At 45.2% G+C, this 14,643-nt stretch overlaps 1 pseudogene; it reads right to left on the reverse strand.

Annotated features, from left to right (window-relative positions):
- Positions 1 to 14,116: 14,116 nt before the first annotated feature.
- LOC112343534 lies at positions 14,117 to 14,235 on the reverse strand (annotated as a pseudogene).
- Between the last annotated feature and the right edge of the window lie 408 nt (positions 14,236 to 14,643).

A 14,643-nucleotide genomic window follows, 5' to 3' on the forward strand; every position in this document is an offset into this window, starting at 1 on the left:
TTTATCAAGATCCCACTAAATCCCATTCTCTCCCACACCACTGTCCAGAAGAATAGATTTTTCTATCTAATTACTCTTATCCCGACATACATTCTCCAAACTAACTGATCCCGGCTTCAACTTGAATTTTCTGCAAAGGAAGCTCTCTCTTATAACATTCTTAGAGAAAACAATTGGAGGCTCTTGATCGAACTTCAAGTAGAATTCTCTTATGTCTTCTCCTTCCTCGAACACTTAGAAAAAAAATTGGGGAGAAACTGACAAGAAAGAACAAAGATATTCTTTTGTATTGTGAGCATTAATTAGCTATGTCCTTGCAAAAGACAAGTTAATTATTTTAACAAAATATACAACCGTTTAGAATCTAGAGAGATATGAGAATCTTAAAGAGCCACCCATATTAATTATATAATTGATTGTGAGAGGAATAATACTGTTGAAATGAATAGGGTTATGAGCGAGAGGCACTGATTAATTGCGAGAGTTGTAGCATTAATTGCTTGTTCTCCCTCTCATCTCCATGCTCTTTTCCCTTCAAAAGAGTTTCATTCTTTTGTGATATGTGAGAGAGACTTAAGCTTGAAAAGGTTGGTTCGTACACGGTTTTTTCGCACGCAAGTAACTTGTGCCTCACGGCTACTTCGCACAGGAATGATTAATTCAGCAGCGAACCGATCTTCCCAGCACATCAAGTTTTGGGTTTCTTTTTGTTTCTTGTCGTTCCATTGGTGCTGAGAAGATCGGTTCGGGGACGAACCGATCTTCCCAGCGCCAAGGGAACTTCTTCTTTTCTTCTTTTTTTTTTCCCTTGGTGCTTGGAAGATCGGTTTGGCGACGAACCAATCTTCCCAACGCTAAGGGAACTTCTTCTTTTCTTTTTCTTTTTTCCCTTGGTGCTGGGAAGATCGATTTGGCGACGAACTGATCTTCCCAGCACCAAGGGAACTTCTTCTTTTCTTTTTTCTTTTTTTTTCCCTTGGTGCTGGGAAGATCAGTTCGGCGATGAACTGATCTTCCCAGTGCCAAGGGAACTTCTTCTTTTCTTCTTTTTTTTTTTTTCCCTTGGTGCTGGGAAGATCGGTTTGGCGACGAACTGATTTTCCCAGTGCCAAGGGAACTTCTTCTTTTCTTCTTCTTTTTTTTCCTTGGTGCTGGGAAGATTGGTTCGGTGATGAACCGATCTTCCCAGCGCCAAGGGAACTTCTTCTTTTCTTCTTTACTTTTGTTCTCTTGGTGCTGCGAAGATCGGTTCAGTGATGAACCGATCTTCCAGCACCAAGGGAACTTCTTTGCGGTTTTTTTAATGTTTACTCAAGTTTATTTGTCATTTTCATGCAGATATATAAATCATGCCACAACAGAAGAAGTGTCCCGGTCAACTTCAATGGACCCGTTCTCCAGGAAAACGACTAGATCGTTGTGCTAGATTCACTAGGGACACCTCACAAGTTCAAAGTGTTCCTTCGGAGGAAGACCATGGTGGGAGTAGTGGTGTCCAGATCCAAGTAATGGTTGATCCTGATCCAGGTGTTAGCATGCAGGAGCCAGATGGTTCTAGAGAGCGTGGAAATGCAGAAGCTAGCTATAGCACAGGAGAAGCTGCTGGTGGTAGTGCCATAGGTGGTGGTGCGGAACTTGGTGGCAGAAATGAAGCACCTAATGCTATAGGTGGTGGGGCAGATCTTGGTGGTGGAAATGGCGGACATGCTGCTGCTCTTGAAGGTCACAGAAATGAGGTGGTAACTATGCTAGAGGCTGACACAATCTTGAATGAGCGAGTACAAGAGACTATTGTCCAGGCTCAAGAACGAACTATCAGCAGGGTGTTAGGTGAAATGGCTTGGAAAGGATCCCAACATCTTGAGATTCCACTTTGCCGTCTTAAGCAGAGTCACTGGGTGCGCTCAGCCTATGACCTCAACATGGCTATTTATACCTCTTTCACAGAGGTTGGATTCGGGCACATAGCTGGATCGTTTATTGTGTCGTCATCATTTCCCGGAACAAATTGCATAGACATGGTTACTCACGAGATTGAGCAGACTTGGGATCAAATATGGCAGAGGAAATCTCAGGAGTTTGATACTTTGATGGCGTGCCACAAGGAGACACAAGCCTTTGTAGGCCGGATGTTCTTCATTATTGATGAAAACCACCGATGGCTTGCGTTTTGGAGGTGTATCCAAAAGAAGTTCCAAGACGATGACGAGTGACATATTTGTGTTCCAGTGACACTTGTGGAGCCACAAGATCGAAACCAAGCTGTGAGGCTCAACTTAGCATGTCACAAGATCAACATGTAAGAATCTTTTACTTGTAACCTTTGTTCTCACTAACTATGTTATATGCTTAATCAATTGACTTTCCAAGCACATACCTTGGTCCATGATATTGAGCACCTTCGATATGTTGGCATGCTTTCTCTCGACGAAATCTAGATGCTGTATAGTCGTGAAGTTATGGAAGCGGTTGAGGCAAAGCTTGTAGCACGTAAAGGCCAAGAGTTGCTTACTTGGTATCAAGTGCCTATGGATTTTTTGGTTGCAGTCTGGGCAAAGGTATCCTTTTCTTGCATGAACTTGTGTTTTCTACTCACAATTTTTTCTTTTAGCCAATTGTCAAGGCGGAGCAAAACTCATATTTGAAGATTACGCAAGTGACGGAAGAGGTGCAAAAGAACCTTGAACTACGAAAAATTGAGCAGCGCATTTTGAACTCAAAGAAATCAAAGGTGAAGAAGCTACTTGCGATTGCAGACATTCGCCGCGATAAAGATTGGTTGGATTGCATTGCAGAGATATGCTCTTGTGGCAGTAAGTTAGTCCCTTTTATCTTTCTCATTCCACTTTGAAATCCTTGTCCTTGCAGGAAATGGTAAAGCACATGAAGAATTGATCTATAACATCGCAAAAAGCAAACTCTCCTTCAACGAACAAACCTCTTGCTTGGAAATCCTCAACACTTGGCATCGTAACAATGATAAGAGGTTGGAGAGGAAACTTGAGAATGTGATGAAAGAGAAGCTCTATATCACTCAGAGTATTGCGGCTGCTGAGGAGCTACTTCAACTATGGGATACGAAGTTCCTTACTAGTGCCCGCACCGACATAACACTTCCAGAATATGTCCGAGCTTCCCTTCAAGAGCTTGGGGATGGATGGCTTCCTGATGGCAGCTCAAGCTCTATGGATTTCAAGAACCAGCCGGGCCAACCATTTTTCTCATGTCACATGGCATATAGGTACATTGAAAAAATTGACTTGTTTATTTAATCATGACTCTTTTATAGGTATTTAAATCATTGCCCAGGTGCTCCAGTGTACACCGCAAGTGTTTTTCTCAAACTCTTAACTGGTGGGAAGAAACTTGGCATGTATGAGCCAGAGTTTCAGTGTTCCACTGCACGGGAGTGAGAACTTTGTGCATGGTACTTGGAGTTGTGGAGGCAAATGCCATCGTCACCTTTTGAGCTTGATCTTTACCTCGAGTGTCATCCAGGTTTGATGAGTAAAATTTCCTAATAGTAACTTATGTTTCTACTTTATTGTAGAGGCACTTTTGGAGGGAGTGGAGATGCCTCAAGATAGGGACGAGATTCATATTGAGCAGACCGAAGACAAACGAGTGGAGAACCCGGCTGAAAACTCTCTTGCCCCATCTCATCCTACAGCAGTTGCTCATTCCCCAGATCCTACTGCCGCTGCTCGTCCAGCCCCGGCTGCTTGAAATATACGAAGGCAACTCCATAGTGAGGACGTCCAAGAGAGTAAGAACTTGATTTCCAATGACCTTGCTTATTGTAATTTGGTTGTAGATGTCGGAGAAACCAGCCAGCACTCTATACGTCGATGTACAAATGCATTCTTTCCATCCCTCCCCACTGCTACATAGGATGACCTCCAAGAGTTATCTTCATCGGCTTCACATAAACAGGTATGAAAAAAAACATGTATTAACTTTAATATTTCCTGGTTTTGAACACTATTTAGGTTCGCCCTCTTTCTCCTACGGGAAGTGTTGGCAACGTGGAAATAGTTATTGGGGACTACTTTCAGCTTTCCAACAATATGAGCCGAGAGTCTTCTATGTTCCATCGATGGATGCGAGGATTGGGAATGAACAATACTTTCAGCATCGACCTCGCATTCTTCGATCTGCCTGATGGGTTACCACCTTTACAAGGTGACACTCCATCTTGGAACATCCTTCGACTGGACCAAATTTCTCAAGCGATGGATGTGGCATCCAAGGTGTTGCAATACCAGGGCATTATGCTAGTCATTCTTCCCCGTTCTTTATTTTGGGGAGGTCTTCTTGCAACGATGGTGGAGAATGATGACTCTAGATTGGTTGAGTTTGCATCAGGCTGCCTACTCTCAAACATCGCGGTCGAAACAAAAGGAGCAGATGGCTGAATCCAAAAGGTTTACATTTCCTTATTTTTCATATCTTAAATTGATTGCCTTTTTTCCTTGTAGGTTTTAGCATGGAACTACCATGCTCTCTGCCACTACTCTTGCCGTCACAGTATTACACGAGCTGATGAGCGTGCAGGTTTGGCATTGCCAGGATATGATAGCTCAACAGATATCATCCCGAATGTCATCGACAAGGACCATCATATAGAGTTCCCTGGTTATCGACACCATTCACCAAAGGCCATGCAAATCCTCCTAGAGTTGTTTTGTCCTCCTAAGGGGATTGTGCTTGATGCTACAGCAGGTTTTGGTTCGATGGTGCTAGCGGCTAAAGAGACTAGGCGTGCAGTTTTTGCACTAGAGAAGGAGAGTGCATTTGAAAGTGTTCTTGGGACATTCCATAACAGGTGATAATAAAGTATAAATTTCTCCTTATAGTAATTCCATCATGGTTGTGTATATTAGGTGGATCAATGATGTGGGCTATAATTTGCCATGTTATGCAGAAGCAATGGCACAAGCTCATATAGAACAAGAGCCCACAGTTAGAGAGCATAATACTATACGAACTCCTCCTTTTGTGGATGTGGATGCTGAGGAAGACTAAGTTTAGTTTTCTTTTTAGTCGAATTTTTTAGTGGTAATATAGAGTTTCTTCTTTGACTTATGATATTTATTTTCATATTAGATTTATATTATTTAGCTTTTTCTTGAACTGAAAATATGTCTTAAGTTTTGAATAGAATTGTTGGTTAGTCCTGAACCAATCATTTAAACATCAACTTTTGTATTTGGTGGACTATATTGACTTTCATTGACTTTCATTGACTTGAGCTCAGCTCAAAAACTACCCAGCCCCCTGCAAAATCCATCAAACGATCGACATCGGGTAAGAGCTTGTTTTGATCGATGCTTGCTTGCTTGCTTTGAGATTATTCTCAGGATGGTCTCTGATAAGCTTCACATGAATTACGACGACGTGGTGTGCTGGATTGCCAGCCTCACCAACTTTTCCAGGCTGCTTTTGCCCATCCAACTCGGCACTCCAAGATCAATTCGAAGAATGGAACGGAACAGCGTGCAGCACATTAATGTGTAAGTGGAACAATTGCAGTTTTGCTGCTGTAACAATTGACAAGCCCCAGGAGGGTGGCTTTTCCATCTCTGCTCCCAGAAGCTCAAACACCTGGCTGAAGAGTTTGGCCGTGAGTTAGAACTCACAGCCCATCAGCTGGATGGACTTCCGGCGAGCGTCCATGGCAAGGATCATCTGCGTGTAGAATAGGTGCTGCTCTGCTGGTGGTGCATCTTCAAGAACTACAAAATTACCTTTGAGCTGTTGAGCGTTTGAGCTATTGAGCGTTGAACCATTGGTAGTCACCAATCCCTTCTGGAATTTGATGATCAACACAGATTCCTAAACTCTAAATCCTAAACCTAAACCCTAAATAGGCAAGCAAGGTATCACACGTCTGGAAGGAACCACACCACCCTTGCTAAACCCACAAGACTTCAATTCTTCTAGTGTAACATTGAGATAAATTGAATCATATGTGCAAAAAAGCACAAGATCACCTTCATTGAGAGTAAACACCACATATGAATCACATATAGCAACAGGTTTGTGATGTCTTGAATGTCAGCTATCTACCGTGCTCAACACACTTTAGATGATCTAGGAACAAAAGTTCCTAGATCAGCATCACACATGTTAGTGGATGCCGTCACCCATACTTGCTACTCACCACCAAAGAGGTCTAGGAGCACAACCAAGGAACGATAGGACAGGGACAGTGTGCACCTAAAAGGCATGCAGGCACATACATGCTCTGCATCGGTCACCTCAGAACCCAACTCCCACACTAAGCCCCCATACGACTGAGCTCACCCAAGTTCAAGAATTACCTGCCTGGATCCAGACTTAGTGGTTACACTAGGAACATCAATTCATTCAGCATCACAAGTAAATGGAGCCATCACCCATCAGTCACACACAAGGAGAAAACTTTGCCATGCTATTCAATGACTGATCCTTTCGCTAGGTGGAAATGTATCCCCTATCTAAGATTCCAAAAGGCCATTGAATAGCATGGAGCATATGTCCTCCACCACATGCTTACTTAGTGCACACGCAAAGGGCATGCAGGCACGTACGTGTTTTTCGTTAGTCACCTCAGAACCCAGCTCCCTGCCAAGCTCCCATGCAATTGAGCTCACCCAAGTTCAAGACAAGGGAATTGCCCGCCCGGATCTAGACTTGGTGGTCACACTAGGAACATCAGTTCATTTAGCATCACAAGTAAGTAGAGCCATCACCCATCAGGGACAACACAAGAGGAGAAAACCTTTGTTAAGAATGCATGTGATGGAGGGAGCAAGAAGTTACATGCTCTTGTGCTATGGAAGTACTGATCATTTCGCTAGGTAGAAATACATTCCCTGCCCGAGATTCCAAAAAATCGCTCAATAGCACAGAGCATGTGACTTCTTGCTCACCCGTCACATGCATTTTTAACAAAAGGGTATGTCTAGAGCATCACTTCCCCGGCTGTGAAGCACCACTTAAGCCCCCATACGACTAAGCTCATCCACACGTTCAAATATGAGGGAATTTTGCTTGCCCAGATCCGGACTCAACGGTTACAGTGCAGCAAGGGGTGTGTGCTTGGGAGGGGGTGTGAACACCCCACTGCCCCAAAACACACACAAAAGTGAGAGGCTAGCCTAAGCTATGGTGCACCACATATATTGGTCGTCTAAGTCTCCTGGTTCTACCAAAGCATTGGCTAGGACCCATCACAAGCACATGTGTTGCACCACAGCAATGGGTGTGTAGTCCTCTACCAAAGGCACACACCACCACATTAAGAGGATTAACTGTCAGCCAGCCCACCACCACCGCACGCAAAGATCTCAACCTCAGGTCTGACCAAGTCTCCTAGCATTCACCAGAACCTGTCCCAATGTGCATTGTGGTGGTGAGTAGGGAATGTGATGTTGTAGGTAGCAAAAACAGAGCCACAAGCCAAAACCAAAAGCCAAAGCCCACTTTGAGCTCACCCCATAGTATACCACGTGAAGAGCACTCGCTCACTTGGATTCGGACCCGAACTCAGACTCCACCTTGGCTACCCAACTCCTCCAACACCCACACTATCCCTACTATACTTTTGGAACCCCCCCACAATCCCCCCCACCTGTTAGGCGCCAGCTTTGACTACGTGGTCAACGTCAGTCAAAGGGAGGCTCAAGGGTATATTAAGGCATGTTAGGGTAAGGGACTTAACCTACCCTAGGGCTCACAGTGGAGCTTTTGAGGTAGCTCGGGGGTGGTTGGGTGGTGAGGAACCTCAAGAGGTGGCGTAGCATAGTCTAGGGCGACTAGATCTCTGTCTTTTTGTGCCGGATCATAACATTGGTATCAGAGGAGTTGGTTGCGATGGCCGACCAAGCTGAACGTTGGAATCCTATTGTCGATGGTGGTGCCGACGATGGTGCCAACGAAGCTGCGGAGATTTGGACCATTCAAGATGTGGTTCATGAACTGCAAGCCCTTAATAAAAATCAGCAAGAGATGCAAGACGAGATGCATGGCATGATGGATACCATGCGTGGCGTGTTGAGGCACTTGAGGCTGGACGGGGTAGCGCTTCAAGTAAGCCTTCTTTGGTAGATCGACTCAAGATTCCAACTTTTTCCGGTGATGGTGGTGTGGACGAGTGTCTCGCTTGGCTAGCCAATGTGAAGAAGTTCTTGGCTGCTAGAGGAACTCCAGATGCAGAGGCTTTAGTGGCTATTCTGATGGTTTTGTGTGATGCGGGTCTTCGATGGTGGAATTGGCTTGAGGAGTCCCGTGTTGCGGATAAGAAACCACCAGTGTCTACTATGGATGAATTTGAGGCTGCTTTCCGTTTATGTTTTGCCCCTCATTACGATGTGGAGAATGCTCGTACAGAACTTCGACATTTCCAGCAAGGGAAAATGACGCTCGGGGACTATATTGAGAAGCTTACTCGCTTGATTAGTCGTGTTCCAACGAAGGATCCGGATCAGAACAAGTCCTACTTCATTGATGGCCTACATAGTGAGAGCATGCGGCAACACTTGCATCATTCTCAGCCTACAAAGAGTTTGGAGGAGCTCTTTGATGCAGCTCGTCGACTTGACAATGACAAACACAAGTCTCGCAAGCGTTCACGGAGTCCTTCTGTCGAGAATCATCGTGATGATCGCCGTGGACACAAGGATGGGAACAAGCATCACAAGTTGAAGTCGGTGGTGATTACTTCAGATGCAAAGGGGTCCAAGAAGCAGAAGTTCTTTGTGAAGAATTATCGACAGGGTTGTCATAATTGCGGCGAACTTGGACACTGTCCGCAGTTGAAGAACAAGCAGCAGGACAAGAAGAATGGCCAATATTCTTCTCACGGTAAGTCAGATACTCAAAGTTACAAACTTTGCAGCATGAGGATGAGGAGAACGACCATTCCAGTCGAAGGAAGCGACTTTCGATCGTTGCTCGTCAGGTCAACTGTGTGTGGAACAAGATGGAGCTCGAGGATACGCGTGAATCAGCTTTAATGCTGGAGGGCGTGTTCCGTAGCGATCCAATGTGGATTTTACTGGATAGTGGGAGCGATGACAACTTTGTTTCGGCAAAGTTTGTTGCGGAGCATGGCCTGGTCACATGCGGTGTTCTTCCATACACAGTGGAAGGTGCAGCTACCTCTACTCAGCATTTTGATGCTTGTGTCGAGGGGCTGGAAGTGTTGGTTGGCAAAACCACACTTGTGGAGACTTTTTATCTCGCGGATATCCATCGTGTGGATCTCATTCTTGGGATGCCATGGTTGGTGAAGGTGGATCCAGAGATAAAGTGGAGTATTAAGCGTATCTCGCTGGAGTATGGTGGCGTTAAAGATGTGTGGTTTGACGAGGGCGTTCAACCCCCAGTTGTTATGCTCTCTGCTACATCTTTGAAGCGGGCTTGTCGTAATGGAAAAGCACTTTCGAGTTACTTGCTGTTTGTTCGTGACTTGGGGGACCAAGGCACGTGTGGGGGAGAAGCAGCAGTACGGGATGTACTGGATGAGTTTTCTGATGTTTTTCCATCTGAACTTCCTCATGGATTGCCTCCGTTACGAGGTGTGGAGCATGGGATTACATTGGAGCTGGGGACGCGACCAATTTACCGGCATCCATTTCGGTTAAGTTATGTGAAGGAGCAAGAAGTTCAACGACAAGTCAAGGAGTTACTTGAGTTTGGATTTATTCAGCCAAGTAAGTCTCCATTTGGTGCTCCAGTCTTGCTTGTGAAGAAGAAGGACAGTTCAGTGCGAATGTGTATTGACTACCGCGCTTTGAACAAGAAGACAGTGAAGGATAAGATGCCGATGCCACGTGTGGATGATATCCTAAACAAGCTTGGTGAAGCACGAGTGTTTACCAAGTTGATCTGAGGAGTGGATATCATCAGATTGCAATGGATGATGCATCTATCTCCAAGATGGCATTCAACACAAGCTTCGGACATTTTGAGTTTACAGTTATGCCGTTTGGTTTGACGAATGCACCGGCCACATTTACTCGGTTGATGACGGAGGTATTTGGGCATTATCTTCATGAGTTTGTGGAGATTTTCTTGGACGATATTCTTGTTTTTAGCAAGAATATGGAGGAGCATAGGGTGCATTTGCGCAAGGTTCTTTTGTTACTTCGAGACAGCAAACTTTATGCGAAGAAGAGCAAATGTGAATTTGCAAAGTCGGAGGTGGAATATCTAGGCCATATTGTGACATCTCAGGGTGTCAAGACGGATCCAAGGAAGGTGGTTATGGTGGAAAACTGGCCTACACTGACTACAGTGGCCGAGTTGCGCAGTTTTCTTGGTATGGCTAGTTACTACTGACGTTTCCAGCATAAGTTTGCAGAGGTGGCTATTCCTTTGACGCGGTTGTTACGCAAGAATGTGCCATTCGAGTGGAAGAAGCCACAAGAGGAGAGTTTTGTGGCGCTGAAGCGATTGTTGAGCGAGACTCTAGTGCTTCGCATTGCTGATCCATCGAAACCTTACGAGGTGACATGCGATGCGAGTGGTTATGCATTGGGAGGAGTTCTCATGCAAGAGGGACAGCCTATTGCATATGAGAGTCGAACTTTGAATTCTGCAGAGCAACGCTATTCCACATATGAGCAAGAGTTACTCTCTATTGTTCATGCTTTGCAGACGTGGCGGCACTATCTTTATGGTGCAGTGTTCGTGGTGTTGACAGATCACAAACCACTTGTGTATCTTTTCACACAGAAGGAGTTGAACACTAGGCAAGCTCGTTGGATGGTCAAACTCATGGAGTTTGGGGAGCTTCCTATTAAGCATCATCCGGGAAAATCAAATGTGGTGGCAGATGCTTTATCTCGTGTTCGTCATGTGACGACGTTACGAACAGGATTTTGTCATCATTTGAGTAAGGTGGTCAGCGAGTTTGGGCAGTTGGTTGAGCATGCTCAGGCTTAGGATGCTGAGGTGGCCTCTTTGCGAGACCAGATGGAAGCCCCCTTCTCATTGGTGGATGGGATTCTTTACTACAATGGCCGTGTATATTTGCCATGGGTGGATGCGTTAATTACTCAAGTTTTATTCCACTATCATGATCATCTAGAGGCCGGTCATTTTGGGGGGAAGAAGACGTATGAGTTGATTAAGCGCAACTTTTATTGGAGGAATATGACGCTACGTCCTCAAGTATTGTAATCACTCAACTTGGGATCTCTAGATGACCTCAGCATCAAATCATGCGAGCTTTGTCAGTGGGTTAAGGTGCCATGGGAGAAGCTGGGGGGACTTTTGCAACCTTTACCTATTCCTCAGAGCCGTTGGTGTAGTATCTCTATGGACTTCATCACTTGTTTGCCACGAACACAGAGGCAAAAGGAGCAGGTATGAATCATAGTGGATCGGTTGACGAAGTATGTGCGGTTGTTGGCTCTTCGGAAGACTGTCACTGCCTCAAACTTGGCTGCGGTTTACTTGGAGAAGGTTTTTCCTGATTTTGGTTTGCCAGAGGACATCATTAGTGATCGAGATTCAAAGTTCACTAGTGGATTTTGGAAAAGCTTTGCAAAAGCTATGCAAGTGACTTTGAAACTCTCGAGTGGAGATCATCCTCAGACAGATGGGCAAACCCAACGGGTGAATCAGGTGGTTGAGGATATGCTACGTTGTAGCATTGGTCAAAGGCAAGGACAGTGGGATCTATATCTTCCGTTGGTGCAATTTGCTTACAACAATAGCCAACACAGTAGAACCAAGCTAAGTCCTTACTTTGCCATGTTTGGAAGGCATCCTCGAACAGCGGTGGAGTTGGGTTTGCATTTGAGTAAGGACGTTTAAGATAAGCTTGATTCCGAGGCGACTGATTTGGCCACAGAACTTGATGAGATTTTGGTGGTGTGCAAATGGAATTTGCAAGCAGCTCAGGATAGAGCGGAGAAGTTTGCCAATGAGCATCGCCAATTCCGGGAATATAAGGTGGGTGATCTCGTCTTTGTGTGAGTGATCTTTCCGTCAAATGAGCGGCGGAACACCTTGGTGCCTTTATGGACAGGGAAGAGTGATAAACTTTCCCATCGATATGCTGGTTCATATGAAGTGCTGGAGCACATTGGTAAAGCGGCTTATCGGGTGCAGCTGCCAGCTGGGGTGAAAATTCATTCGGTATTTTATGTCAGCCAGTTGAAAGGTGTACTATCTCAGAGTGACGGGCCCAATGCCTCCTTGATGTATACGGCTGTGGAAGATGGACCAGGAGCTTGAGCAGGGTTCCCCAGAAAGGGTGATCATTGGTACAACTCGTCCTTGGGACAAGGACTTTGTTGGGGGGGAAGAATTGTTAGGCGCCAGCTTTGACTACGTGGTCAACATCAGTCAAAGGGAGGCTCAAGGGTATATTAAGGCATGTTAGGGTAAGGGACTTAACCTACCCTAGGGCTCACAGTGGAGCGGCGGCACAGTGGAACTTTTGAGGTAGCTCGAGGGTGGTTGGGTGGTGAGGAACCTCAAGAGGTGGCGTAGCATAGTCTAGGGCGACTAAATCTCTGTCTTTTTGCGCCAGATCATAACACCCCCCCCCCCTCCCCCCTCCCCCCTCCCCCCTCCCCTCCCCTGGGAGACACGCTTTAGGCTTTCACCCCACAACATATATTAGTGTTCAGGCTTAGAATCTAGAAGTGGTGCGACTCCTGCAACATCAACAATGAAAAAGTGGTGATTTTTTCTTACTTTTTTTCTTGAGTGTCACAAGACAACTTCTAGGAGCGGATGACATGTGGCACACTATTCATGCCATGTAACATATATTGTTTTTACTGGTTTTTCAAGGTAAGAGTCACATGACATATTTCGAGCTTGGTGTTATGGTAGTAAATGTAATGTTGCCAACTCATATTTTGGCTAAAGTTGGATGTTTTTGAGTTGTTTTTATTTGTATTAACTTATATCGCCACATAATATTCCACATGCACTGAAGATGGCACACTAGCTCAATGTATCACTATGCCGTGTGCAAGCATAGGGTTTAGAGTAGGGTAGGGTAGGGTTTGCCTGTGGCATATATTTTGAGCAATTTATATGCTGTGAGCTGTACCTTTTAGAAGGTGGCATTCAGACAGATGGTTTGGATGAGGTGGTATGCCACGTGACATACATTTTCTACAATATGCAGCCCATGTGGCACACTTTATATACTCATAGCATGCCATGTGGCAAACCATTGGAGAGGTGGTACCAATGATGCCACGTAGCAAACCCTTGGAAAGGTGGCATCTTGGAGGTTGCATGCCACATGGCAAACCCTTGGAGGTACCTTTGGACGCCGCATGGCAAACCCTTGGAAATGTGGCATTTTTTAGGTTCCATGCCATGTGACATAACATTGGAAGATATCTTTTCTGTATATGCCACATGGCATACCTCAGGCCCTAGATATGTCCTAGCCCAATATGTTAAGCACCTGAGATGTCAGGCCCCGGATATGTCGGGCCCCAATATGTTTGGCACCTGATATGTTCGGCCCAGGACATGTCAGGCACCTGATATGCCAGGCCCCGAACATGTCAGGCCCTGGATATGTCTAGGCCCCAGACATGTCAGGCCCAGGATATGTCCGGGCCCCGATATGTCCAGCCTTGGACATGTCGGGCACCCGATATGTCCAGGCCTTGATATATCTAGCCCCGGATATGTTGGGCCCCAGATATGTCGGGCCTTGGATATATCTGAATTTTATTTTGATATGTGGCATGCCCTTTGGTTTGTTTTCATAGAGTTTTATGGTTTTCAATGTGTGTTACATTGACACGTGGGAGTTTTATGGTTTTCAATGTGTGCCACATTGACACGTGGCATGCCCTTTGGTTTGTTCTCATAGTTAGAGTTTAGTGTCCTTGACCCTATATGCCACGTGACATATATATGTTTGGACTTGCTTGCCATGCCACGTGGTGACAATCACAACACATTATTTCTGACTTATATCCTAGTTAATAACTAACTAACAACAAAATTTGGCAAATACACCTTACATTCACAATTGTAAGTAGTATTTAAAGACCATACACTTATATGATATGGAAAAATACTCAAAGTTTATATAATAAAACAGTGATCTTACAAAAATAAATGACTTGTAAGGAAAAATAAAAGAGGGGGTCACTTGGACTTCTCGGGTGGTCACCCAACCCAATACTATTCAAGCCCAAGGATGTTTAACTTTCGAGGTTTGATGGGATCCAGTGCCATAGTCACAGTTTGAACCCACTCTAAAATATTTCACACTCCCCTACCCTTATAGTGTGGGGCAGCTGATCCAAAGCTGCGGTGTACCTCCACAATCCTGTGTACTTTTGGGCATTAGAAAACATGCCTGCGGGACCGGTTTGGTACCTCCCCAACAATTCATGAAGACTACACATTTTGGGCCCCAAAACGTGCGAAATGTGGGGTACCTCCCCAACTTTTCGTGAAAAATCGTGCATTTTGGGCTCCAAAAAAAGCCCGTGGAACACATGGTACCTTTCCAACTTTTCACGAAAAATCACACATTTTGGGCCCCTAGCTTTCCCCTCCCTTTTTTTTTCCCCTCCCCCCCTTCCATACCAAGTTGCAGGCAGGTAGGGCCTTCCCCCCCTCCCTCGTGCACATGCAGGCTGAGGCCTCAGCCTGCACCTT

Source organism: Selaginella moellendorffii, unplaced genomic scaffold, assembly GCF_000143415.4.
Source record: "Selaginella moellendorffii unplaced genomic scaffold, v1.0 SELMOscaffold_160, whole genome shotgun sequence".
NCBI classification, from domain to species: domain Eukaryota; kingdom Viridiplantae; phylum Streptophyta; class Lycopodiopsida; order Selaginellales; family Selaginellaceae; genus Selaginella; species Selaginella moellendorffii.